General features: G+C 50.8%; 1 protein-coding gene across 1 annotated transcript in view; it reads left to right on the top strand.

The window, feature by feature from the left end:
* The first annotated feature begins 2,521 nt into the window (after window positions 1-2,521).
* LARGE1 (LARGE xylosyl- and glucuronyltransferase 1) overlaps window positions 2,522-25,860 on the top strand; it is a 448,405-nt gene continuing 425,066 nt past the window's right edge. Inside the window, exon 1 of the mRNA XM_037068553.1 lies at window positions 2,522-3,551. The gene's annotated coding sequence lies outside the window, so the exon portion shown is untranslated. The remainder of the gene's footprint in view (window positions 3,552-25,860) is intronic.

The raw sequence follows: 25,860 nt of genomic DNA, 5'->3' as shown, positions 1-25,860 counted from the left end.
TTATTCTGCATTCCTTATACTATATTATGTCACAGCTAAATCCCTTTTAGGATATTTATATCCTGGTTTGTGTCAAAAGGCTCTAGTTCACGGGCAAAAACATCCTACATGAGGTTTTCCATATGTGTATCTAACATGGGTGGGACAGAGGAATTCTTTACATGTGCTCTGGGGTACAGTTTGTATAGTATTTCAGTTGGACAACATTCCTCTCATTTAGAACATTAGATATGCCACTGACTATAACACTATAGCATCAAATCGACAGAGCAAAGCTCTGATACATTTAAGGTCCTTTATAACTGATGCCAGTAATTTTTGTGCAATCCCCAAATAGTGAAATAAATGCTCTAATGCACCTTTCTGACCAGAATGAGTATTGCTCCCTCCTCCACTCTGGCTCTATTTTTCTTTCTGAAATTCAGTCTAGAGGATGCACTACACTTGGTTAATTAAAATGGAGATATTTCTTCTCCACGTGCTCATGTTTTAGTTTCTGTTATTTTACTGTTTTTCTTTGCTCCTAAATTTCAGGTCTCCCTTCCTGTCCTCAATCACGTTACTCTGATTAATATGCTAATGTATTGTAATAATGCATTTTGCACCCTTAATGAAGCTAAGCAAAGCACCAAATAAAAAGCCCAAATTCTTGCTTTAACTCTACCCGTTTCGGGGCGGCGGTGGAGGAGGGGGCGGTGAGGGGCTAGGGAGAGTAGGAAGGAAGGGCAGTCCGCCCGCAAAAAATAAAAATGATCTCCTTGTTTTAAGCGCGTTCTGGGGCCCGGCTGCACGTCAGAGGAAGGACGGAGCAGCATTCCAGCTAAAAGGCTTGGCATTAAACTTTGACACTCTAATGGTCTCTAGGATATTAGGTAATACTTTACCGTATAATGTTCTTCTCAGACACAGTGATGGCATCAAAACCAGATACGATCTCCCATCCCTGCAAACGTGCAGGGTGAGACTTTTTCACGCAGAGATAAGACAGCAGGACCCAGCTTCGCAGTTAACTTATCCCAAAGCTTCAAGGCAAACGTTTTTTACTTCTTCGCCGAGGACGCTGCTGTGCAACCGCTACCTTCTTTTCACATGCTCCTCGGCTCGGTCTGCCACTGATATTAGGTAAACAGCGCTCCAGAGCTGGGGAACAGCCGGCGGCGGCGGCGGTGGGGGAAGGGGGTGGGGGTCGTTGCTTCAAGAGCTGGAGGGAAGGAGGGGATTGGGGAAGGGTTCCGACTGGGTCCAGCTAAGGACCGAGAGTCAAGTTACCTAGGCAGGAGCAAAGTCCGAAGCGTACTAACCTGCCGAACCTCCGAAGCCCTTGGTCTCCAAACCTTACCTCTGGGGAGTGGGATCAGCGAGGTAGCCCGAGCGCAGCATCCCTTTCTTACGACGCACCCCTGCCCCCTCCCACCCGAGCACTTTATCTCTGTTTTTGCTTCTTTCCCCGGCTCCTTCCTAGAACTAGGGTGGGCTCCTTTGAGTTCCAGCACTAAGAGAGAGGTGCTCAGAGGCTAGGCAGAGACCGGTCGGCCCGCCCGGCTGGGGAGAGGTGGGGACCCGGGGGAGAGGGGACCCCAGAAGCCCTGGGACTGAGCGGAGGAAAAACCCGGGAGGTGGATCACGCGCCGGAGCCCTTGTCTGCCACTCAGAGTTGCCCATCCTTCAGCGTCCTCTCCCTGCCTTTTTGCTTTCTCCTTCTCTGGGTTTTCTCTCCTTCCATGCCTCCTCCACTCTCATACACCCGCCCCTGTTGCCTAGCCAATTGCACCCAATCCTTTGGCGCCCTACTCTCGTCTTTAGTACTGGAAGTCTATTCAACGGGATGCATAACATGCGCGGGGGTCTCGTGCTGAGAGGGAAAGAGCAGGAATGAAATCTAAATGGGGAGGGGTCGTGCTGTGCGTACACCGGTGGATGGGTGGAGGGACAAAGATGAGCAGTTTCCTTGAAATAATAGGGAGGCTTGGACAAGCTGATTGGATACAGAGTCCAAAATGACGCTGTCAAAGCCCTTCAACGTGGCTCCTCGAAGTCTCAGGCTGCCCCATACCAGGGAAGCGGTGACCCGAGTATAAGGTGGGGGCGGGGAAACTTCCTACTTCCCACGACGGCTGTTTTGTATAAGGGAGGATGGACAGGCAGCGGGGCCCTATGAGCCTGCAAGAGTCTCTACGACGGCAGCTGCGGACCTGCCCCGCTTCCCTTCCCCCTCTTTCCGCGAGGCTCGCCAAGCCCGGAGCGGCGGGGCAGGGGGAAGAAGGGCGGGGAGCTCCCGGCTAGCACCCTTTCATCCTGACCCAAGCCGGGATCCCGGATCCGGGTGTTGCTTCCGCCTGTGTGCGAGCAAACTGAAGCAGTAGGAGGGCGGAGCCTCACTGCGGGGCGGAGCCTCTGCGGGAGAGGCGCCTGCTACTGGTCATCCGCGCCATCACGGGGTGAGGGCGGGCGCCGAGGAACGCGCAGGCCCCGCCCCCGCTCCGAGCCCGGCCTGTTTCGCGGTCCCCCCCAGCTGCACAGACATGACACAGACACACAGTCACTGCAGCTGCTGAGCGAGCCCGGCGCTCTGGGCACGCGGCGGCCGAGCCAGCCCATAGCTCGGACCCCAGCGCCCGCCACCCCCCCGCCAGCACCCGCACGGCGGCCCCAGCCAAGCCTAGGAGCTGGAAGCGGGGATCGCGCGCCTGCTCCCGCTAGTGGCGCCCGGCTGCGGGCGACTGTTGCAGCGGCCGCCCAGCTCCGAGTGCTGGGCGCTCGGAGAAGCAGGCGCGTCTCGGAGGCGGCGGCGGCCGAGGCCAGCGAGCGCTCCTGGCGGCTGCGGGGACGCCCTCTTCGACTCCCCGCACCCACCGCGTTGCGCCCCGCCTCCGCTCCGGTGACCTTCTCGGGGCGCCTCCCCCGGCCCCGCGCCCCGGGCCCCGCGCCCCAGGCCGGGGCGAGGCCCTCTCCAGCGCCTCCTTCCCGCGGAGCCGCGAGCGGGCGGCGCAGGCCCGGGGGGCGGGGGCGCGGCGACCGGCTGCAGCACCCCCGCCGCCGCGCTCGGCGCCTGGCCCGGCCGGACTGTCGCTGCCCCGCCGCGGTGCGGGAGCCTGGGCGTCCAAAGCTGGGGGCGCGGCTGCGCTCACCTCGCGGGGCCGGGAGCGGACAGGCCCTTCCCTGAAGGGGTGAAGCGGCTGGGAGCGTGGGAGGTGGAGCCGGCCCCAGCGGCGTCTCAACCCAGCGCCCCCTCCCCGGACCCAGCCTGAGGCGGACCCAGGCCTCTGTCCCTGCCGGGCGCCCGCGGCTCGGAAGAGTCTCCGAGGCAGGGAACAGCTCCAAGAAGCGGCACCAGCAGTAGCGAAAGAAGGGAGAGTGCTCAGCTTGGGCGACCCGGACCTTCTCAGCGTTTGGAGCCCGGAGCTGCCCCGAAGTGTGCGCTCGGCTCAGCGGTTCGGAAAAGGGCAGCTCCTGTTGGGACCCCGACCCGGACCCCCTGCGCCTCCTAGGCGGCGCCGCCGCGTCACCCAGTTCTTCCGCGATCTCTCTGCCTGGCGGCAGTCACGGCCAAGGTAAGAGTCTGGGGGTGCCCGAGAGCAACCGCGGGGGCGCCCTGGAGAGCGGCGCTGGACAACTTCTCCGAACCTGTAGCTGGTACCACCTATGCTCAGGATTCTGGTGGAGAGGAAGGGAGTGTGGACACACCCTCTGTTGCCTGGGCCGGGAGCCCTGGAGAGGCTGGAGGTGGAAGTCCCCGAGACTCTGAGATTCTTGTCCCCAGGACCCGTCCCAGGGCCTACCGGGCACACAAGCTGCTAACTAGGAGCAAGCAAGGAAATTACCACTAGCAACGGGAGGTGAGGTGTCCGCACCCCCCTCCCCCGCCACCAGCACCTGGGTTTTGGGGGGATTCGCTGTATTCGGAGCGGCCCCTCTTGGTCGATCCCCACCTGCCTTGTCCTGACGTGATGCTGTGAAGAACTTTTCTTTGCTCCTTGTTGCAGAGAGCGGAGGCGGATTTGGGGTGAGCAGCCACAGCTTGCGAGTCCCTCTATAGGAGACAGTGGTTGGGTGGCAGCGGTTTCTGTAGAGTGGAAACCCAACTACAGTGTCACTCCTATGAGGCACAGCTGCTTGTGATGAGTGATCAATACAGAGTGATCCCGGCGTTTCTGTGAATGTCACTGTTTCTAAAGGGTGGAGCGATTGACTCCAAAGTTTGTGCCTCCTGAAGTTGTTTTGTTCATTGCCTCATTGCTTTCTTTTTAATTTTTTTTTCTTGAAGGAACCTTAGTTCTGCAAAGCCTGTCTTGGCTGTTTAATTTTTTTTTTTTAACCTATAAGCTTCCCCTGGAACCATCTGATTTTAAATGGGTCACTTCGGAAGGAACAGATTGCCTCTCTTACATTGAAACCTTCCCCGCCCCTGCTGACCCTGTTTAATGGAGATGGATTTTTTTATTCCGTCCCTGAGCCGGTGTACCTCCGTCCAGCAGATTTCTGCTGCATTCCGAGAATCCTTGCATTTTGCCTCTCAGTCCATTAAAAGGGTCTCCTGAGGGAGCAAAATAGCAGCTTACATTTTCTGTGAATGTCACAGGAAGTTTTACAGGGTCTTATGTAAGTGCCCCAAGAGAGAGCTGAGGCTCTGGCTTCCTTTCTGGGGTCTGAGGGAGGGGTGGTGTGGGTGGGCAACAGGGGGTCACTTCGCCTAAATGCAGCTGTCATCCCTCTGACACTGTGGAAACTCCAAGTGCTTATTCACTCGTGGAGGGAGGCAGTCCCCTGAGGTTAATTTTTCTCCTCCTGTCTTCCCACCTCAGGAGTCAGCTTGGATAGACCTCAGATCAGGGAAGGTTCTAAATTAGGAAGGGGGCAGGGGTGGTTTCTTTTCTCATCTCTCACAAATGGGTGACATGAATGAGTTACTTACAGGCATGCCGAGCCCTCGCTGGGGATAAGAAACAGTGAGGACCTGGCATTAAGGTTTCACCCGTCTCTTGTCGTACCTTTATTTTTCAGGAGCACTTCATTTTAGGGAAAATTGCTTTGAGGAGAACACACATTTCACGGGCCTGGCCTTGTTTATTCCATGTGGGGAAGAAAGCTAACTGGGATAGAGAGGCAAAAGTTGTCAAGATTGAGATCTTTGTGGGTTTGCCAAGGTGGAGGGGAAAGGAAGGCAGTCTGCCTAGCGGGGGAGAGAGGGTTTCAAAGACCAGTCACTCTGCAGTGGGCATGAGGAGCGGACAAGTGGGGGCCCGCCTCACTTCATGAAGTGGGCTGGGCTGTGGGTTAACCTTTGGGGGTGAGAGGATGCAGGTGCCTTTGCCGTTTACACCGTAATTCGAAGGGCCTTAGCATGGAAGTGAAAAGTTGGTCGTCTCATTGCAGGTCCTGGGAGCGCTTCCACCTCCTGGGACGCAGGCGAAGGTTGGGTTCTGGGTTCCTGAGCTTGTGCTTTAAAGCGGAGGCAGGAGTGTCGCCATCTGCAGCCACCTACAGTGGCAGGACACTAGGGGGACTGGTTTTCTTTCTATTCCACTGCAGATGAAGAAAACACAGGACCTGCACAGATGATCTCACTTCCATGTGGCATCTAATGAACAAAATAGACTGACAAACAAAACAGAAACAGAGGCATGGACACAAGGGACAGAGAGACAGAGGGGATGGGGGGTGGAGGCCTGGATGACAGAAAGTGAAAGGACTCACCCAGACTACACACACACACACACACACACACACACACGAAGCACACAGACACAGACAACAGTGTGGTGGTGGTGGAAGGTAGGTTGAGGTGGGCAGAAGGGGAGGAAATGGGGACTTTGCCTGGGGTGATGGGCGCACGATGCAGTGTGTAGATGATGTTTTATTGAGTTGTACACTTGAAACCTGGGTGGTTTTGCAAACCAGTGTCACCCCAATACACTCAATGAAAACAAACAGACAAACACAAAAACCAAAATCATAAGGATTCATGTTGCAAAAAGCTGTGCTTTATGTATCTGTGGGGCCGTGACCCCCAACTTTTTGGTGTCTGGTGCATGCTCGCACTGCTAATGCTTAGGTGGGGGGCCTGCTCACATCTTAAGTGTCTTTTGGGCAACTCAGAACAGGTCAACTGTGAAGTGTTATGTGCAATGCTGAGCAACTCAGTTTTGTCTAAGTATGTGAGGTTTATAGATTTTTGGGGAGACAGACCTTCCTGTGAACTCCATCCTTGGGGCATTAGACCATGCTAACTTAAAATTCCTTAAGAGTTTGTGATCAAAACTCTGACTTTTGGTTTTTGGACTGTGCGTCCTCAGCAGTCTCCATAAAATCGGCTTCCTCTGTTCTGGATGGAGTCTAGGTTTGACTCCATTAAAGGTGAAATTTCTCACTGTCATCTTAGAAGAGTACGGGTGACCTTTAGGGCGCAGGTTCCCTTATGTGCCCTTTTTCCCCCCAGAAAATACAGACAGAGCTTCCTATCCTCAGGTTTCACAACAAATCCTGATGGAAAACAATAATTTTGCATTCCCAACCACAGATGGAAAATACCGTATTTTGCCATGTATAATGTGCACCAACCTTTTTATGCTCATTATACACAGGATTATTTTACCCATTATACCATGGTATGTAATCATCATGCCCTTGTATAATGCACATCCTTATTTTTCCCTCAAAAGTTTGGGCCAAAAGTGCTCATTATACACGGCCCCATAGGGGGTAACTATTTTCTATCCACTATTGGTTGAATAGGTGGTTGTAGACCACCCACTCTAGAATCAAAAATTCTGTGTGATGAACCGCTGTGTAGGGGTGGATTCCCCTACACCCAGTGTTGCTTTTGAGGGTCCGTTGTCTCTGGATGTAACATGGCATTTGATAATGTAGTTACACTTTCATCTCAGACGCTCCCTGCATTTTTAACAGTATGAAATCACGAACGTCCAGGTTTCTTCCAGCAGCACTGGACGATAATTCTATTTTGCTGAAGAACAAAGCCCATTGCCCAGGCTCACCTTAGCCACAGTGGCCAAGTCTCATCAAAGCTGACGGCAGAGGTGGGCAGACAGGACAGGTGAGAGAGAGAGTCCAAGAAGAGACGACCCAGTTTAGAACACTGGCGCAGAAAAAGGCAGGTGTTGCCAAGGTTTAGGTCTTAGTGGAGTTTGAAAGACCCGACCCAGCGGGTAGAATTAGCTCAGTGTTTGGACCTACATGAGTTATTGTATTTCCCTGAACTCTGGGGTCTGGTAGATCTTGGTTTTGATCATTTCCCCATGTGTACTGTGCATATTTAGGTAGTTTGAGGGGAGCTATTGTTGTTGTCCAGGGAAAATGGTCAGCATAAAGCTTTATTTCTGCTATTAAGGCTTTATAGATTGATTCTCATAGGCGCAGTATAGCCAAGGGGTAAGAGATTGGAACAGGCAAACACTATTAAATTTGCCATTGAACATCGACTAGTGAAAACTGGTCCTGGAGAGGAAATATACTGAGGTCCTGAGGCTCTGGATGAAGTCTTGTGAATGTCAGGGAAGCCGGATGACAGGGGTGGGGGAAGAAGTTGGGACAGGATCCTGGCCTTCCTTGGGTACACCTTCGAATTACAGCCACCGCCTAGGGTCCGCTAGTGTGGATGGGGCTCTGCTGCTCGAGTATCTGACCCCGAGAGGCACTCGGCTGCCCTCTGACCGGACCGCCATTTGGAGAGCAGTAGGCAGCAGCCTGTAAAGTTAAGGCTTGAGTAAATGTATTTTAGAAGACTTTTTTTTTTCCTTTTTAACTCAACAAATAATAATTGAGCATCTGTTATGTGGCAGATCCCATGGTCTGGCGCATAGAGGTGCCACGTTTAGTTTCTAGCCTTTTAGGGGAGTCAGACATTGAACCATAGCTGTGAGCTGAGTACCATTGTACAGGTTTGTTCAAAGGCTGGGTGTGATATTGCCAGGATAGTAGAAAGGCAGAGAGGTGTCCCAGGAGGGAAGAACCACATGGAAACCTTAATGTGTGTGGTGTGTGAATGGGGAATAGTAGTAGTTAGAGGGGAGCAAGCGGGATGTTAGAAGGGAAATAATTACATAGCATCCACGCTGAGTACTGTACCTTCGCTTCCTGCTCTGCGTATTCATTTAAACGGTGGCAAGACCAATTGCTGGGTGAGATCCAAGAGTCTAGTTGATCATCCCACATTTTTATTAAAAAACAGAAAATTTCTTTTCTGCCCTTCATTCATCTACCCGTAGCATTCTGCCTCTTCTTGAACAAGCTATTAGCCACGGGAATAAGAAAAGGGTCCCTCACGGACCATAGTCTGTCTTCTTGTGCACGTGAATTACGTCCGGGGCTCTCATTATGCGATTACGCAGCAGTGGGGGAAATGACAATGTCCCTGACAAATGATCTATACTGTGGAGGGAGAAATCCTCTGTGAGAACAAATTCTGTCTTGTCAGATGTGCTTCTGGGTAGAGTTATGGTCGTTTTTAACGATTGAACAAGATTCCTGAATTTGAATCACGTCAGTTCTGGCCTCAACTTTTTTGCTGTTGGGAAAGGAAGAGTTTTATAATCTTGGGGGGGGGGGTTGTGTGCGTGTGTGTGTGTTTTCTGGAATGAGGAAACTATGTCGTGAGGCAGAAAATCCACAGCACAACCGCCAGAGGGTATTAGAGAGAATGGAAAATCACAGTTGCAGCAGCAATCTCCAGGGCCAAGTATATTTAGGTTTTCAGAAACAGGAGCCAGGACAGTGGAGGTGAAAGAAGCCTGGCGTGTGTGTGTGTTGTCATTACTACCCTTTCCTGTGTTGAGTGGGAGGCAAGGGGGCTCATGTAGAATTAGGAGTGTTACATCATTCTGTGCTAACTTGCTGTGTGACCTTAGAATACTTCTTGACCTCTCTGGGCTTTAGGCCTGTCTTTCTACATAAGTGAGTTTTGTTTGTTTGTTTGTTTGTGTGGGTTTTTTTTTTTTTTTTAATCTGGTGACTAGGAATCTAGAGGCCCAGAGAGGGAAAGGTCTTGCTTGAGGTACTGAGTGGCAAAGCTTGGCCTATTTCAAGCTATCTACCTCTGAAATGGGAAGAAGTCTGACCAGTTCAAAGGTGTACTCTGCCTTGAAGCGGAAAACGTTGTAAGTACGCAGTGCTGAAGAAAAGGGTCAGAACGCCTTTGCTGTGTTGGGGTGGGGTCTGTGTGCTGCAGCCTGCACTGGAACTTCTTTGGTGCACAAGGTCGTTCCTGTACAAGCAGCTAGACTTGCCTGCTCACTTTAGGTATTGTGCAAACCTGTTGGTTCTGGGATGTTACACTATTCCTGGAGAACCACTTGAGAATACATGCTTTGTGACAAAAAGCAATACTAACAATGTTAGTATTTTTTCCAAATTAAGTTATTAAAACCTGACTTGACCCTTTGGGTTTTTGCAAAGCCTGGACTCTGCCATAAAAAGGAAATCCCTTACATTTGGCGTGGGAGGCTACCTTGTTAGGGGCGCTACTGGGCGAGTATGTGGGGAGGGACGTTTGCAAGAAGGAAAGAGACAGAGAGCAATTGTGTAGAAGTACAAGTCAGCAAGACCGAGTGCCTCTACGTTTGTGAGTTGCTAGAAGTTGACTCACCACTCTGGCACAGGCCTCCTGGGTAAAGAGGGCAGTGCTTATTGGAAAGAGGAGATTTGAAGTGCCATGTAAATACAAAGTTTGTTACATTACTATTACTATTTCAGTATCGAAATGAAATCTAAGAGTGCCCTATTGTAGGAGAACTCGGCATATAAAATCCGATCTTGAGAGCAACTCATTTAAGCCCTGGCTGGTGTAGCTCAGTGGATTGAGCGCGGGCCTGTGAAGCAAAGGGTCGCTGGTTTGGTTCCCAGTCAGGGCACATGCCTGGGTTGCAGGCCAGGTCCCCAGTAGGGCACACATGAGAGGCAACCACATTCTTTCTCCTTCCCATCCCCTCTCTCTAAAAATAAATAAAAAAAAATTTTTAAGAAAGAGCAACTCATTTAAGATAAGTAATTGTTTGGGGGTACAAAAGGATTTTTATTTTACAAAAGGGATGCATAGCAAGTTTTTTAAAAAACAGCTAGCTGTATTTCAAAGTATTTGATTCATACAATCATGATGGACGCTTTTGGGAGCCTCACTTGTTCCATTAAAATCAAGTTGAAACATTTCTGGTGTTTTAACAAATAACTGACTACATTTACTTGTCAAGGAGCCTAATACCTAACTCTGTTACTGAAAGAAGCACAGTAGTGACATAAACTTTGTAACCACTAACCTACCACATAATGTCACTTACTTACTTGGGTCAGATTGCTTATTTATAACTAGTTCTTCTTGGAGGTATCAGTCATAACCCCCTCCTGCATGAGCTTCTTAGCCATCCTCACAGACTACCTCTAAGAATATATCAAGACTAGAAGTGGTTTATAAAGTGAATTTGGTAAGAGTTTCCAGGATTCTTAATTTTCATAATTGCAGAGACAAGGAATTAATTTGGTGCTGCCTGAGGATACAGTAGAGGTGATATGCATGAGATGTTAAAAAAAATCAAAATCATGCCTGCCTACTGGCTCTTCTTCCCTGCAGCGGAAATATCTAGGGCTTTTGGGTGTTTTGTTCCTTTATCTCTTAGGAAAGTTTCCAAAAAAGAATTCATTCTAGGAATGAAATAAAATGGAAGGCATTTAAGGCTCCAGAGGTAATTTTGGGCAACCTGGAGTTACAGATAATCACAGGCCGGGACTAGAATGGAAAGTGCCATCTCACCCATAATTTTAGCCTCTCTTGTCACATTAAGGGGCTGTGCTTTGGATGGGCAGATGGCGATGGAGCCCTGACTGCCGGGAGAGGTTTTGCTCTTAACACAGTTTTTCCCCCTGAAGTGCCAAAGCCAAGGCTAGGAGGGGAGAAGGAGCTTGCTGATGGTCCCAGCTCTCCACGGTAGCATTCGGATTGAGGAGGGTGTGCAGCAGACATCGGCATGTGGGGATTTCACTCTTCCTCATTTCTTTCTTTCTTTTTTTTTTTTTAAATTGAGCTCCAGCAGGGAATCGTGGGCTCTTCAGGGCTATTCTGTGGTAGGATTGCCTTGGCTACATTAAATCCATGTTTATTATTACTGAGTGAGGTTAACATTTCTGTGGCTAACTGGGAACCATCCCTCCCCCGTTTTGTTTCCAGAACAGTTAACGTAGATCCTTAATATGTCACCACTATTTGTGCACCAGCCTCCTTGACTGCTGTCAGCTCTCGTCTGGGAATGGCATTTTGCGGTCACTTCAGAAGCCAGCGAGGCACAGGCAGAATGACGTGAGCAGGTGGGGCTTTTTCCGCCCCCAGGCTTGGTGCCTGGTGCTTAGTGGGCCCACACTTAATGAGTGCTTGTGTCCACACGGGATGGTTTAGTTCGTGAATGAATTCTGAATGGTTCTGTTTTCCAAACTGGTGTGGGGCAACGGGGGAGGGAGAGGTGAGGGAATACCTGGAGGCTTCCACACTCAGCCCCTTCGAGGCCTCCGTAGGAAGCTGTTATTTTAAAAAATGTGAAAAGACATTTTAGATCGGCAAACACGTTCTCTTAGGGGTCATTGTTGTGTTGCGAACATTGTAGGCTTTGTAAAAAGGCAAGGGAAGTACAATACCGGAATGTCTAGTGTGTTTCTTTCCTCTCAGTTTGTACGGGATGGACTTCTCCGGCTTGAGAGGAGGGGGCGTGCTCGCAACCTCAACTTTGTTCAGATGCACGTGCCAGGCTGTCTTGAACGTGACTTGGAAAGCATTGCAAATGCAACAAAGCTCAGGATGGATTGTCGATGATAGTACTTTCAGAGCTGGTGATGCTGGTGATGATGGCTCTGAACAGATGTGGATGCGAGGCCTGCCTCTCGGGTTAGGGGGGCCAAGGGGACTTGAGACCAGGGAGGAAGGAACATGTGTGCTCTGGGTCCAGTGGGAAGAGCTGCCCTCTGCCATCTTGGTGACCTCTCCTTTTTCTCGGTTGATGTCAATTGTTCGCAGCTGGCCCTCTCAGTATTGTAAATGCTCACTGGTACCTCCTCCGTGCAGCACAGAGCTGCTATGTGGAGACGCCACCAGGGCTTGGAGCCCCGCTGGACCAGCAGCTGCAGAAACTGAGGCTAGGGAGGTAAAGAGAATGGTCCAGATTGTCGGGTCAAAATCTCTCCTTCCTGCCCTAGGCTCTGTGCACTCTGTCTCTTTGATGACGTTGCCTTCACGCACTCAGCCAGCCTTCCCTAGGCTGCTCCGTGCAGGTCCCTGCTTGACATCGGGATTACGGAGGTGAGGAGGCCACCTGCCACGCATTCGGTAGCCTTGTCTTGCTTGGCAAGGCAGTACCATGCTAATGAAGAGCAGTGGGCACAGGGTGAGTAGCATCAGATCTGAGGGAGTCAAAGAAGAGATTAGCCCTGGCTGGTGTTGCTCAGCGGATTGAGTACCGACCTGCGAACCAAAGGGTCACTGGTTCAATTCCTAGTCAGGGCACATACCTGGGTCATGGGCCAAGTCCCCAGTGGGGGATACATAAGTGGCAACCACACATTGATATTTCTCTGCCTCTCTTTCTCCTTCCCTTCCCCTCTCTCTGGAAGAAAAGAGAAGAGATTAGATATGGGTCTTAGTGAATACATGGTGGAAGGACAGGGTGAGAAGAAAAATTGCCCCAAACACCCCAAAGTGCCTGTCACCGTGCACACAGCGTTGCCAGCAACTGCAGACTTTTCCTACTTCCTCGCTTACGTGTCAGCTCCTTCGGTGCTGTGGCTGGTTACGCCCATCCTTGTATCGATGGGAGCATCTCACTGCATTGGCTTCTAGCAAGGAGGAATCCTTTAATAAACAATTAGTAAATTAAATCGAAAGCCTTCTGTCCTTGCCCACATAGTCGGAGCAACTGCAGAAAATTGTGTGATACGTTAAGCAATAATAGAAGACTCGAAGGAAGAGCTCAGAGCAACAGTAGAAGCCACGTGGCAGTGCAGTTAATGGTTGTGGACCGTGGAAGCCGAAATGTGGTGGGAGCCAACTTCAGCTGCGTCAACTCAAGGGAGGTATGACTTGAGTGGAGGCTTTGGACACAGGGTAATTAAAATTTGAGTGGAAGATATGAAGGGAGGTAGAGTGGCCGAGTTCGGTTGACAGGGTGCACATATGTTTTGGGTCAATACAATGAGCCGACTTGAGTTGCTGTGAGCAGGGAGTTGGAGAGGAAGTTGCCAAGCAAGGTTGGGGCTGTGGGCTTTCAGAAGGCGGGGTGGCTTGGTTGGGAGGGTGGTGTGTTGACTGTTACAAGCTCTGTTTTGGGGAAATGAACCTAGTAACAGTACTGGGGGCAGATTGGACGGAGTGGGGAGAGGTGAAAGTTGGGAGGTCACTGAACAGGCTTTTGCACAAGTTTGTATATGGAGTTTTGAAGGCCACCTGGCTAGAACGGTTATGGTGGGGTGGAAGCTGAGGGACGCTTCCGAATTTTTCTCCCACCTGTCATTGCTATCGAAGGTTCAGGTGGTTTTCATTGCCCGCTGAAAAGCTGCCTTGTTGGACTAGAGTGTTTGTGACACCAGCCGAAATGCTTAAAATAGCACTTTCTCCCTTGGCTTGGCCGAGCATGGGGCTGGAGCTTGGGCGAAAATAGACTCTTGTTGGGGGTTTGTTCAAATGAGCCCAGGGTTATAGAACGACCTTCTCCCTAGCCTTGGATGACACCCGATGAGGGATATAGCATGGAACATTCTTCTTTTGCTCCTGAGTGGTGGGCTGCGGAGGGCTGAGGGCAAACCGATGGGAGCTCCGACATCTGGACTCCCGACTCCGTGACTGGCGGCGTCTCTCTGCCCGAGGAGGGCCTTGCTGAGAGGTTTGCATGACACACTTTTTGGAATCTGAGAGTCAGCCATTCTGGATAACAAGTTTTTTTCAAATTGGATAGTCCAGTCCCTGAAAGAAAGTCTTTCTTTTTAATCTTCAAAGAAAGAAGGCTTTTCTAGAAAGTTCTTTAAAAAAAAAACATTATTTATTTATTTATTTTTAGAGAGAGGGGAAGGGAGGGAGAGAGAAACATCAATGTGTGGTTGTTCTCAAGCGCCCCCTACTGGGGAACCTGACCCACAACCCAGGCATGTACCCTGACTGGGAATCAAACTGGTGACCCTTTGGTTTGCAGGCCTGCATTCAATCCACTGAGCCCCACCAGCCAGAGCAGAATGATCTGTTGATCTCATTGATCTGTTGATCAATGATCTCATTGGCTTATGATCGGCAACTGGAAAACAGCTCTCTTCCTTATCAGGGCACTCAAAGCGAGTTAGGAACTGGTCCCTGCCTTTCCCTGCGGCCTCCTCTTCTCTCATGCCTGTTTCATGCGTCACCAATCCCTAACTCACTGTTTTTCTTCCTTACTGCTTATTTTTCTCCACCCAGCCGAGCTGTGCAGATGTCCTCTCCTTCTGCCTGATAAGCTTTCTCCCTCTTTATCTGCCTGGGGCACTTCTATTTTTCCTTCAAAACCCAGCTCAGGCAGCCCTTCCTCCAGGCTACGTCTGCGCCTTGTCCTGCCTTTGCTGCTGCAGGCTCTGCACCATATTCCCAGTCCTTCCGGCTGGCTGTCTCGCCAGAGTGTGGGAGCCTTTCAGCAAAGACTGCATCCGGTATCTCTGGGGATGCTTCAGGGTTTTGCCATATGCTTGGAGCACGGTGTCTACACAGTGCAAGGTCCTGGTAGTGATGGTGGAGGTTATTTTGAATCTCATTTAATTTGTTGTCCAGGCATAATATAATCCTTTCCTACTGAACCTAAGTGTTGCTATTGCACTGTGCTGCAGGGGCATGTGGGCGGATGTGAGTTAGCTTTTCAAGGGATCCCGAAACCTAAAGAATGTATTGCCCCCCCTGCCAGTGACCAGAATGGTTGTGGGCCTTCCCTGGGGTGTAGTGATGCCTTCAAGGAATGTGGTGGTGGTGAAGGGGGGAGGAGCTGGAGGTGATGATGGTAGAGATGGCGCTGATCTGGAGGTGAAGGTGGCAGAAATGGAGGGGGGTGGGGGTGGAGGAGGTCAAGGCGGAGGTGGAGAAGGAGCTCTCACCCTCCATCCAGACTGAGAAATGTCTTCCCGTGAGTCCTCGAGGCTGAGTCCTCGAGGCCGAATATTGAAGTGGGAGGAGGGGGAGCTTGAAGACCTGTTGTGTCCCCCCCCCTCAGTGGCTTCCGCTTCTGTTGGTCTGTGAAACCTCAGCTGCCTGCTGCCAACACCCCCACCCCTACCCCCTCTCTGTGTGCAGTCTTCACCCTTTGCTTTTCCCGTTTTCTCAGATCTTCAGCCTCCTCTTTCTCTCCTCTTAGACTTCTAAAAGCCTGATGGGGAAGATCAGTCCTTGGGCGTCGGTATCAGGCGGTCCAAAGCATACCTTTCTTTCAAGTTACAGCAGGCCTTGCCCTCGCGTGTTTGATTCTGGCAACACATTCCACATTCCACATTCTTTCAAGAACCTGTTGCAGAGCTGCAATTATCATTGATGGAGAAATGATCAGACAGGATGAGGAGTGGCTAGGGAGAACTGGATGAATTTGCGCGGAAGCTCAGTGGCAGTGCCCAGAGACCGTTCTTTGGATAACCGTGTGTTTATGTTGGAATATTTCTCACTGCCTGCAGTATTTGTGAGGTCCGTTTGGGTTTTTACTACACTGCCCTTGTGAGCCGGACATCGATGCTGCGTGCACGGGATGGCCCGATGAATCACGGAGGAGTGATCAATGAGCCCTGGGCTTACCGGGGGGTTTGTGTGGTTCAGGCACGGGCAGAACTTTACAAACTTGTGCTTGGCACGGGCGTTGGTGACATGGTTCAGGAAGCCCTGTTGGTTTTCCAGCAGTGGCCTGACTTAATGCACATGAAGGGACAGTCTCTGGGTCTTAGTGTTTGACATTTTCCTTTTCCTTTTGCTTGGGTTTGTCCATAACTCCTTTTGAAAGAGCGTCTTTGGGCTCATTAAATCTGTTAATGTGTGTGTGATGCTTAGAACAGCGTTGGCACTCAGAAAACACTTAGTATGTATTAGCAATTGTAACCGTTGTTATTTACAGCTTCTGTGCCTCCCCCCCCCCCCCACACACACATAATGTGCTCTTCACCCCTTATGGTGGCCGTACTTGGTAAAGTGAGAAAACAGGTGACTTCTGGGGGTGAGAGGGGCCCCGTTGTCCTCTTTTCACCTCCATTCAGAGGTCTCAGAAAGTTTCCAGAGGCCCCGAGATTAAGGCACATGCTTGCTCGCTATCCCCCGGGGCTCTTCTCATGAACTTTCTGTCTCCTTGCTCCCTTCTGTCGTTGGGAAATTGAGCTGTGACAGGTAAGGGAGAGGAGAGCGAACGAAAGTTGTAGGCAAGGGAGGACTCTTCCCTGGCAAGTTGTGATTAACAGTATTTAAAATAACAGGGACTGTAATAATGGTGGTAACAGTGACAGCTGCCACTTGCCGAATGTCTCTTACGGGCATGCGAGAGGTGCTGTACCCACAGGACGGCCTTGATCTTCACTACAACCCTCCGAGCTGAGCGGTTTCGTTTGATAGGTGAGGAAGCTGAGGCTCAGAAACAGGGTCATTTGCCCAAGTGACAAAGCCAGGGGGTGCAACCGAGTTGTGTCTGCGGACTCCTGTCTCTTCATCTCTGTCTCATAATCTACTTTCCCAGGTCATCTGACACTGGGGTATGCATACCCCGGGGACACATGAAGAGTTCCCATGGAGTATGCAGGTGCCCATAGTTTTAAGGGAATCGATTTCTAGATTTTCAGCCTCCCCTGTGGACCCTTGCCCCAAATCGATTGGCCTGAGATCACCTTTACCAGGCCCATGGTTCTTCCTTCCAGTCGTCAGTTTCAGTCATCCTTCCCGTCGTCAGTTTCAGTCATCCTTCCCATCCTCTAAAGGCACATCTCTTCCCCGACACTGATCTTACTCTGGTACCTTGATCTGGGTATGAAAACCTCAAGGTACAGCGAACAAAGGGACTGTTTGAAACTGGTGCGTGGGGGCCTTCTGATGAAGGCCTTCCTCAGGGGTATACCCTTTTCTGCGTTCTCTTTTCCCTGTTTACGCTCGATGCCGGAAACAGGGCATTTGGGCTGCTTTCTCAGGGTAAGCAATGGTGTAACATTTTAAAGATTAAAAAAAAGAACTCGCTCTTGAATTTTTAAAATGAATGGTGTTTATCCGATTGCGAGATCCCATTAAATAAATGTGACAAAGATTTTTATTTTAAAAAGTTCATGTTTATCATATGCTGAAAATTATGTCCATAGACATGATTTAGTTTATGATGAAAACTTCAGATGTCAGCCTAATGAGTAGGTAAGATTAAAAATCGTACAAATTTTTAATCTTAAAAATTTTTTAAACTTCAGAATTCCAGTAGAGTTTGAGGGTCATTGTACTGTACTTCCCCCCAGATACTGAAGTTGGGGTGAGTAATTCTTAAGTTCTTTTCTGCTACAGATATATCTATCTACATATATCTACAGATATATGTATATAGAGAGATAGATAGATATATATTTCTTCATAGAATTTCAGGGGTATGGATTGATGTCTCTGGAAGTTCATGCATTGCTCTTTTGATGAAGCACCCTTGAAACTTTGGTGACACTCTTAGCTGTCTAGCTGGTTGCGGGGCCGTGCATGCCAGAGTGCCTCGGGGGTACGATGAGGACTGTGTTAGAGTAAATGATAGAAGCCCAATGCACACTGATGTTAAACAAACAAATAAAAAATTTAGACTTTAACTGTCTAAGTCACAGAAAAATAGAGGGCAGCCTCAGGTAGTGCTGGATCCAGGTGCACCAGGGGCCATCATGAAGTTGTTGCTCCATCTTTTGACTCTGTTTTCCTGTTGGTGTCATTTTCGGGCAGAGTGTCCCCATGGCTGGCAGAGATGGTCCTTGGGAGCTCTGGCTTTACATGCTGTCCATGTGGCCATCACAGCGGAAGGAGAGCATCTGGTCGTGAGCCGGTTAGAAGGGTTGACATCACCTCCCTGGTCCTAGGAGAATGGGTCAGTCCAATTTGAATTGCCTGGAGAGTGGCGGAGGGGTGATGTTTTGTTATATTCTTTTTAAAAAATCACAATCTATGTATTTTATTTTATTTTTACCATTTTTAACTTCAAGAAATTTTCAATTATGGTTTACTCTCACTATTATTTTATATTGGTTTCTGGTATATAGCATAGTGATTAGACAGTCATACACTTTGTAAAGTGTCCCCCCTGCTATTTCCAGTGCTCACCTGGAATTATTACTGACTATCTTCCTGACTGTGCAGGGGTAGGCAAAGTAGGATGAGAGTTGTGAGTGACGTTCTTGTGAGTTAACAGAGCTACCGGAATAATCATAACCTGCATGTCTTTCTAGACACGCGACTGTAGACCTACTTTTGCCCACCCCTGTGCTGGGGGAGGGGTGGTTTCTGAGGAAAAGCTGGGCAAACGGAAACCCAGCTGAGTTCAGCAGGAAGATTAACCCGGTGATCTCGCAGTCTTGTCACTCAGACTGCAGGTCTGTTTTCTGCGACCCTGTTACTCTCTAGCACGTGCTTCCCTTGCACCCACCGATGGCCAGCATGGGTAGACACAGTGACACGGGTGATGCCTGCTGTCCCCTGCTTTGGTAGTTTCAAGACTTTTAAGGAAGTGCCAAAAAGAAAAATCCCGTTAGTGTATTCTCCTCTTTCTTCTTTCTTTTTTTCTTTTTTTAATGACTGTTGGTTATACAATAAAACAAAAAGAAATTAAAAATTGTGGAACTCCATCTGTGTGAGTCTGTGCAAGCTGCCGTGGCAAAATACCGCAGCCCGGGGGCTGAAACAGCAGAAATCCGTTTTCTCACAGTTCTAGAGGCCGTGGGTCCGAGATCAAGGTGTCGGCAGGGTCTTCCGAGGCTCCTCTCCTGGCTTGCGGTGGCTGTCTTCTCCCTGTGCCTCCACCTGGTCTTCTCCCTGTGTCCTAATTTCCTAATTTCCTCTTGTAAGCATGCCACTCCGACTGGCTGAGGGCCCACCATGGTAACCTCACGGAACCTGAATCACCTCTTTAAAACCTCATCTCCAAATGCCATCACACTCTGGGCTGGTTGCGGGTTTAGGCTTCAACTTCTGAATTTGGGGGAGACAAAATTCAGCCCATAACGCCACCTGTTGTTTTAACGTCATGAGCGGGTTGTATTTTGAAGATTAATATTAATGTATAAACCTGGTTTGCTGTACAAATTGGTAAGGGATTCACCTATGCACGAGCGAACTGACAATGTCAGGCTTGGCACTTGGACACAGCGTGTTATTTGGGCGCACTTTTCCCGTTCATAGGAGTAGGGAGAAGACAAAGTGTAGAGATACGAACAGGTGGTGAGTTTACCGAAAGTGCTTAGGAATCAATGGTGGAAATCTGGGCCTTCTGCCTCCCTAAGCTGTTGCTGCAGTAACAGCTTCTCTGAAATGCCCTGACTTGTTTGCAAAGTGTTTTATGACTCTTTGGGGGGTGGGGTTGGAGGCTCCCCTAAGGCAGGATTTGCACTCAGACCAGCAGCATGTCTTACTCTCTACACTGAGTGGTGGGTTACCTAGCCCAGAGCTCAGCTGGCTCTCTCCTTGTCCCAGGACTGGTGTGTGTGAAGGAGGCTTGTCATTCTACGTGTTGTGTTTTGGGGACCAAGTTTGCAGGTGTGGGGGTTTGTCAGTCAATTTGGCCCGAGTCCCTAAGGGGCCGCTGGGATGTCCGAGAGAAATCGCTTTCCATTCACACCCAGTGGAAAGTCCTCTTCTTTCAGCAGATGGCAAGCAGGTGTCATTGTTCTCGCTCCTGGTTTATCATTGTTCTCACATGGCTTGTGTGTTCATTGTCTGCTCTGTCGATATTTGTCATGGAATATCACAGCCGAAAGACTGCGGTGAGGGAGTTGGTCAAATTGCAGTCCTTTCGTGTCAAAACCTCCCACCCAAATTTTGCTTATGTCCAATCCAGAAATCGTAACGGATGCTTTGGAAAGGTTTTTGCTGCAGGACGTGGCTGAAGCACATGGCTGTTACCTGGGAGGAGGAGGAAATTTTCAAAAATCCATCCACATATTATCTCCTCTTTCTATGCCAGTGTGGACAGTGTTCAGCGACTAAGACGTCGTCTTTACCAAAAGCTGGTCACGGCAGTTTTGACAGAGTGCGGCTTATTGCGGTTTGCGTGTTTTTGCCAGCTCACCTTGGGTACGACGCTTGCTTACCTTCTCTTGTTAGATTCCTGTGGCGGCTGTAACAAAACACCGCAGAGCCGGTGGCTTCAAACAGGAGAAGTGAATTGTTTCCCAGTTCGGGACGCCAGAAGCCCTAAATCAAGCTGTCTCCAGGTGTCAGCAAGCCACGCTCTCTCTGATGGCCCTAGAGGGGGATCTTTCCATGCGCCTCTAGCTTCCGGGGTTGGCTGGCAGGCCTTGGCCATCCTCAGGGTAGCGAAGCCTCACTCCAGTTGCACGGGCATCTTCACCCTGTGGATCTTTGCATTGTCTCCCGTCTGTACGAGTGTCTGTGCCCGAATTTCCCCGTTTATGAGGATACCTGTCGTATTGGGTTGAGGTTCAGCCTACTGACCCCGTTTTACCTTGAATCCTCTGGAAAGACCCTGTTTTCCTGTAAGGTCACATTTTGAGGTCCCAGGAGAGGGTAGGACTTCAACATGTCTTTCTTGGGGGACACAGTTCAATCTATAACTCCTTGAGCTTTTCGCCCTCCATGGCCCATCACGGGTTCCTTCCTTCGTTCGGCCTGAGGATCAGATACAGTCACATGGAGGAAGTGCTTTAGGAACCCCGCCCCCCAAAGTGCTCTGGGCGATGGCAGAATGTCCCCCTGCCCCTGCCCCCGGGATGATAGATGCCTCTTATTCCCAGTACGTGGTATGTAAATAGCATGCAGATCTGACACTTGACACGTTCTGTGCGATTTTTCAGTTCAAGGCCCTTTGGGAAGTGGGAGCGTTTGACCTGAGCCCTGGGTTCGCTGGAAACAAGGCGTAAGCTGACAGCAGGCTTTCAAAGGGACCCCCCCGCCAGGGGGTCTGACACGGCTGGTCACCTGCCTGGTCCTGACCTGCTCGCCGCTCACTCTGCCCGGCAGTACCACGTGGAAGTAAATCCTGAGATATCTGTCCCAACCCTTGAATCTTTCATGGAGAGCGTGGGAATGTGTGGTATGTTTATGGCTTTGTTTGTATGAATTATACTTTGCCATTCAGCAGAGGTTCCTTGGGGCAGAGGTTAAGGATGTTTTCAGAACTCCTCCTCCTAGTAACTTGCAATGGTAAGAAAGCTACAAAACAAACCAAAAACAACCCTCAAAACCCTCACACTGATGTCAAAAGGATTTGGGGTCTTCAACTTCCTTTTACAGAAAGCATAGGAGAGACATATTGCTATTAGAGTGTATACATATCTATGTGTTTTCTGTGAGATGCTTAGAGCCCTGCCGAAGTCTCACTCTGTTAAATAGATCTCAGCGTTATCCCCATCAACTGGGTCGGAGTTTCCAGGGGCTGTGAATCGTCCACATCTCTTTGCTCTGTTTCATCCCTTCGTTGACTCATTCGACAAACACACAGTTGTTGATCATCTTGCCAGGCACTGGGCCGGGGTGACGAGGGAAGGACAGAAGGTCCCGTTTGCCTGGAGTGCCCATCTGGGTGACCTGGCAAGGCTGTCTCCCAGCTCGCTCTCCTGTTTGCATGCAGAGCTCCCTCCTTGGCAACTGCCACCTGTGTTCTAGGCTAACAGCCACCCTGTGTCTAACTTCACGGGGCATTTACCGGGTTGTCACACCAAATTTTGCAAAGCCAGAGGAATGGCTTGGCGAGAAGGGGGCCCCTTTATGCCGACTCCTAAGAGGCTGCTCTGTGGGCTCTGGTGATTTGTAAAACCCAGCTCTGTTTTTAACACGGGAGATCTGGTAACTTCTGCCTTTCCTGAATTTGAGTCCTTTAGAGAGTATTTGAGAGTTGGCCACGATCGGGCGGGCTTTATGTGAGCGCCTCTCGGAGAGGCGATGAAGGTCTGGGGTCAATGTAGATACGTGGCCGCCTCACGCAGCGCTCCACCTGGAAACGCTGCATTGCAAGAAGTACTCTCTTCGTGGTGGGGTGTCGATGTGGCCATGGAAGTGGGCGCCTGCGAGGGCTGCTGACATCTCCACACTGCAAGCGGGAGTCGGCACCGGGTTGCACCAGAGCGAAAGGGGCTTGTTGCCTGTTCACTTCCAATGGGGGCGCGGGTCCACGTCAGTGGGGGCTGCTGTGGCGGCCTGCCTGGCGCATTCCTCCCTGTGTACCCATCTTTCTGCGCCCTCCCTGAGACAGTGGACGCAACGGGGAGCGGGCTTGTTCACAGCATTCACAATGAGGTGTCCTGGAAAACACCTTCTCAGGGAACCAGGGGGCAGGAGGGGAGGTGTCAGCATGCAGAGGAGAAGGGACTGCTGGAGGATGGCCTGGGCAGTGGCATAATGGCTTGTCTTATCTCACGATGCATCTGGTAATGATCTTGTTGGGAAAGAGGAGGAAATAAAAGTATTATCCGGCTTAAGGTGTTTCACCCTCCCTCTGCACCTTACAGAAATGCAGAATCGTTAGGCCTCCAGAGAGGGGATGTGGACCAACTGGTTTATTTGGCAGTTGGAGACACGGCAGCCCTGGAGGTCAGAGGACCCGTCCAAGGTCAGACCCACTTCCTGGTACAGCCCAGGCCCCTGGCCTTCCAGCCTCTTGCTGCCTGCCTCCAGCCCAGTCTGCCTTCCGCCTGATCCGGTGGCTCTTTCTCCATGACTGAAGCTGTTACCGGGCACGCAGAAACAGTACGGCTCTCCTGGTAAATAGTTGGGCACCTTCTGGGTCGCTGCAGCCGTGGCCGCGTGGATGCCGCGCGGGATGACAGGGCTGGGGCTTGTTTTTTAAGCAGGGGTCTCATTGCTACGATTACCGAATGTATCTTTTAAAGATGAATATAAAACAGCTACCCTCCCAAGCAAATCATAAAACAAATTATGCCCTTGCTACTCAGAACTACAGAAAAACAGCAGGCACTTCGTGGCACGGAGAGTAATGTCTGCAATATTAAAACAATGATGGGAAACCCAGGATCCAATGGCTGAAAGGCAGGCAGGAAAACAGTCCCGTAATCCCCCAGGGATAATGGGTCTCAGCGACAGGGCCCTGTGATTTATTGCGCTTAATGTACTTATTTTTATTTGTTCCTTTCAACATGGAGCTTTGTCACTGAAGAGATTTGATAATGGCCCGTTTGCAGTCACTTAGACTCCGTAATAAAGCGGCCCGTATTTGGCTGTCTGGAGCTCCGCAGGCCTCATTGGCATTCCCCCTCCGATGTCACCTTCACTGGTGAGGTGGCGTGGATCGAGATAAGGGCTTCGGGCTGCTTTGCCGCCTTTGCGAATTCCCATCACACCACCTGTCCTGATTTCTGCCCACCGAGCCAGGCTCCCTGGGTGGCCATCCAGACCCAGGCAGCTGCCCTCTCTCGTCCTGTGCTACTTTGGGACAGCAGGAAAGAGCCCCTTATTCCTAGTCATAGAGCCCAGGGACTTCGCTTTCGTGAGCCGGCAGTGAGAGCATACCGCATGCAGCTTGTTGGGTAAGCAAAAATTAAAGCAGAGGATGTGGGTGTGGGAGGGTTTCGGAAAGAATGGGCTTGATTTGAAGGCTGTTTTCTCGAGTTCTGATGGCGGTGGCCAGCTGCTTTGCAAAGAAGGGTGTGTCTCCTTCAACATTTGTGAGTGAGTCAACCTGGGCTTTTCATTTCAGCAGCTTCCTGGGCTTTGGGGAGGGGAGCTCCTCAGAGGACCTGCCTCATTCCTGCAGGGACTGCCCCTGTCCTGCTAAGGCTGGGGGAAGGGCTCGGAAGTCTTTCTGAGTGTCCTGTTTTTGAGGACCTGTTCTACCCTCAGATGTGGTTGGAGGGGCGGGGCTCTGGTCTGTGGCACCCACAGTTGCCCTGAAGGCCGTGCTGGGCACGCTGTTACCTTCACTAGGGCTTGTCTGAGTGTGAAGAGAGAACAAGTAACTAGTTATGGAAAATGCAAACAGCACAACAGAAAAAGATTCCTGGAAAGTGCAGAACAATCCAGAAAGTCAGGGGCAAACTAATCATAGGTGGGGGGGTACATGGTGTCCCTGGGCCCTGGTACACGGGGCACTGTACACCCTGCGCTGCCTGTGCATTCTCGTAGGGGAACAACATCGCTGAGGGAGAGGCTCCTCCCCAGGGCCGGGCACCCTTCACTGTCCCTCCGCCCGTCGAAAGCTTTCACAGGCTCCCAAGCCACTGCCCCGTTGCAGGTACACGCTGGCCTCAAAGGGCCCACGGTGCCGTGGGACCCAGAAGTGCCTATACTCCAGAGAATATGCACAGGTGTCCACTGATGGACACATGGGTAAAGACAGTGTGACGCGTGCTCCCGGAGGGCTTTTACTCGACCTCCCAAGGAGGGACGTTTTGACACATGCCACCACGTGGGCGAACCTGGAAGGTGACTGCTAAGTCAAATCAGCCAGTCACAAAAGGTCAGATATTTATGGCCCCACTTGAATGAGGCTCCTGGAAGAGTCAGATTCATGGAGACAGAAAGGAGAACGGAGGTCGCCAGGCTGGGAGGGGAGGGGTCTGGGGAAGTTAATGTTTAATGGGGACAGAGTTCCAGTGTGGAGAGATGAGAAAGTTCTAGAGGTGGATGGTGGTGATGGCTGTATAATGGTGTGAATGTACTTCACGGCACTGAAACGTACACTTAAAAATGGTTACAATGGTTAAAACGGTACATTTTGTTATGTATATTTTATCACAGTGAAACAAAGGTGGTCCCCGTGAGCTCTACCTCCTGGTGTTCATGCTGTCCCATGGTCCCTTCCACTCAGTGTGAGTGGCCCTTGTGACTTGCTGTAACCATGGACCAGAGCAGAGGAGATGGGATGTCACCTCCGTGGCTTCGTGTGCCGCCGGCTCACTGGCTGTGAGCCTCTCCTCGCTGGCCGGCCAGCCGACGTTGGCATGCCGTGGAAACCCACGGAGCTTCTCGAGGAGCTGAGGCCTCCAGTCCTCCGGCACAGGACACGCAGGCTTCCGAGTGAGCTTGCAGGTGTGTTCTCCCTCAGAGCCCCGGCGCGAGGACGCCACTGGGACACCTTGACCAGAGCCATGGGACCCTCTGAGCAGAGGACCCAGCTGAGCCGCGGCCAGGCTCCCGAGCTACGGAAACTGTGAGCTAACGTGTGCTGCTTCCAGCCTCCTCCGTTGCAGTGAGCAGTCATGCAGCAGTCGGTCACCGCTGTGAGGCCTCACCTGAGGCTTACTGTGATTTTGTTTTATCCTCGTTCTCCACCCTGGTCCCCTTGGGCTTCCATCTCCCCTTGTCAACTGGGCAAGGCAGGTGGCCTGCTTTTCTGTTTTCTGTTTATGCTCAGATTCATTCCTTGTTGGGGCTGCACCATCCTTTCGTGCCTTCCGGCTCTTTTCTGGTTTCTGAGTGGGGGGCTGTGCCCCATCTCTGTCGGTGGGAAGCTGGTAGTTGTTCGTGTAGTTTCTGACATCACTGAACACAACAGCACCGACTCTGCCCACCTGTGTGAAGGTGCGCTCCTGTCCATCCCCCACGAGCTCCCCCTGGCCTAACGTCGTATCTTGCCTCTCCACACACGTGCACACACACACACACACAGGTGCTCACTACACAACATTTGGGTCATTGGACTTTCTGTGCTCTAACTTGCCTGGGCTCACCACCTTGGAGAGTATGGGGTGGCCTGTGCCAAG

The sequence above is a fragment of the Sturnira hondurensis genome, unplaced genomic scaffold, assembly GCF_014824575.4.
Source record: "Sturnira hondurensis isolate 20B ecotype Veracruz unplaced genomic scaffold, ASM1482457v3 Scaffold0017436, whole genome shotgun sequence".
Classification (NCBI taxonomy): domain Eukaryota; kingdom Metazoa; phylum Chordata; class Mammalia; order Chiroptera; family Phyllostomidae; genus Sturnira; species Sturnira hondurensis.
Note: the sequence above shows the minus strand (reverse complement) of the source record. Positions and strands in the feature narration are given on the sequence as shown.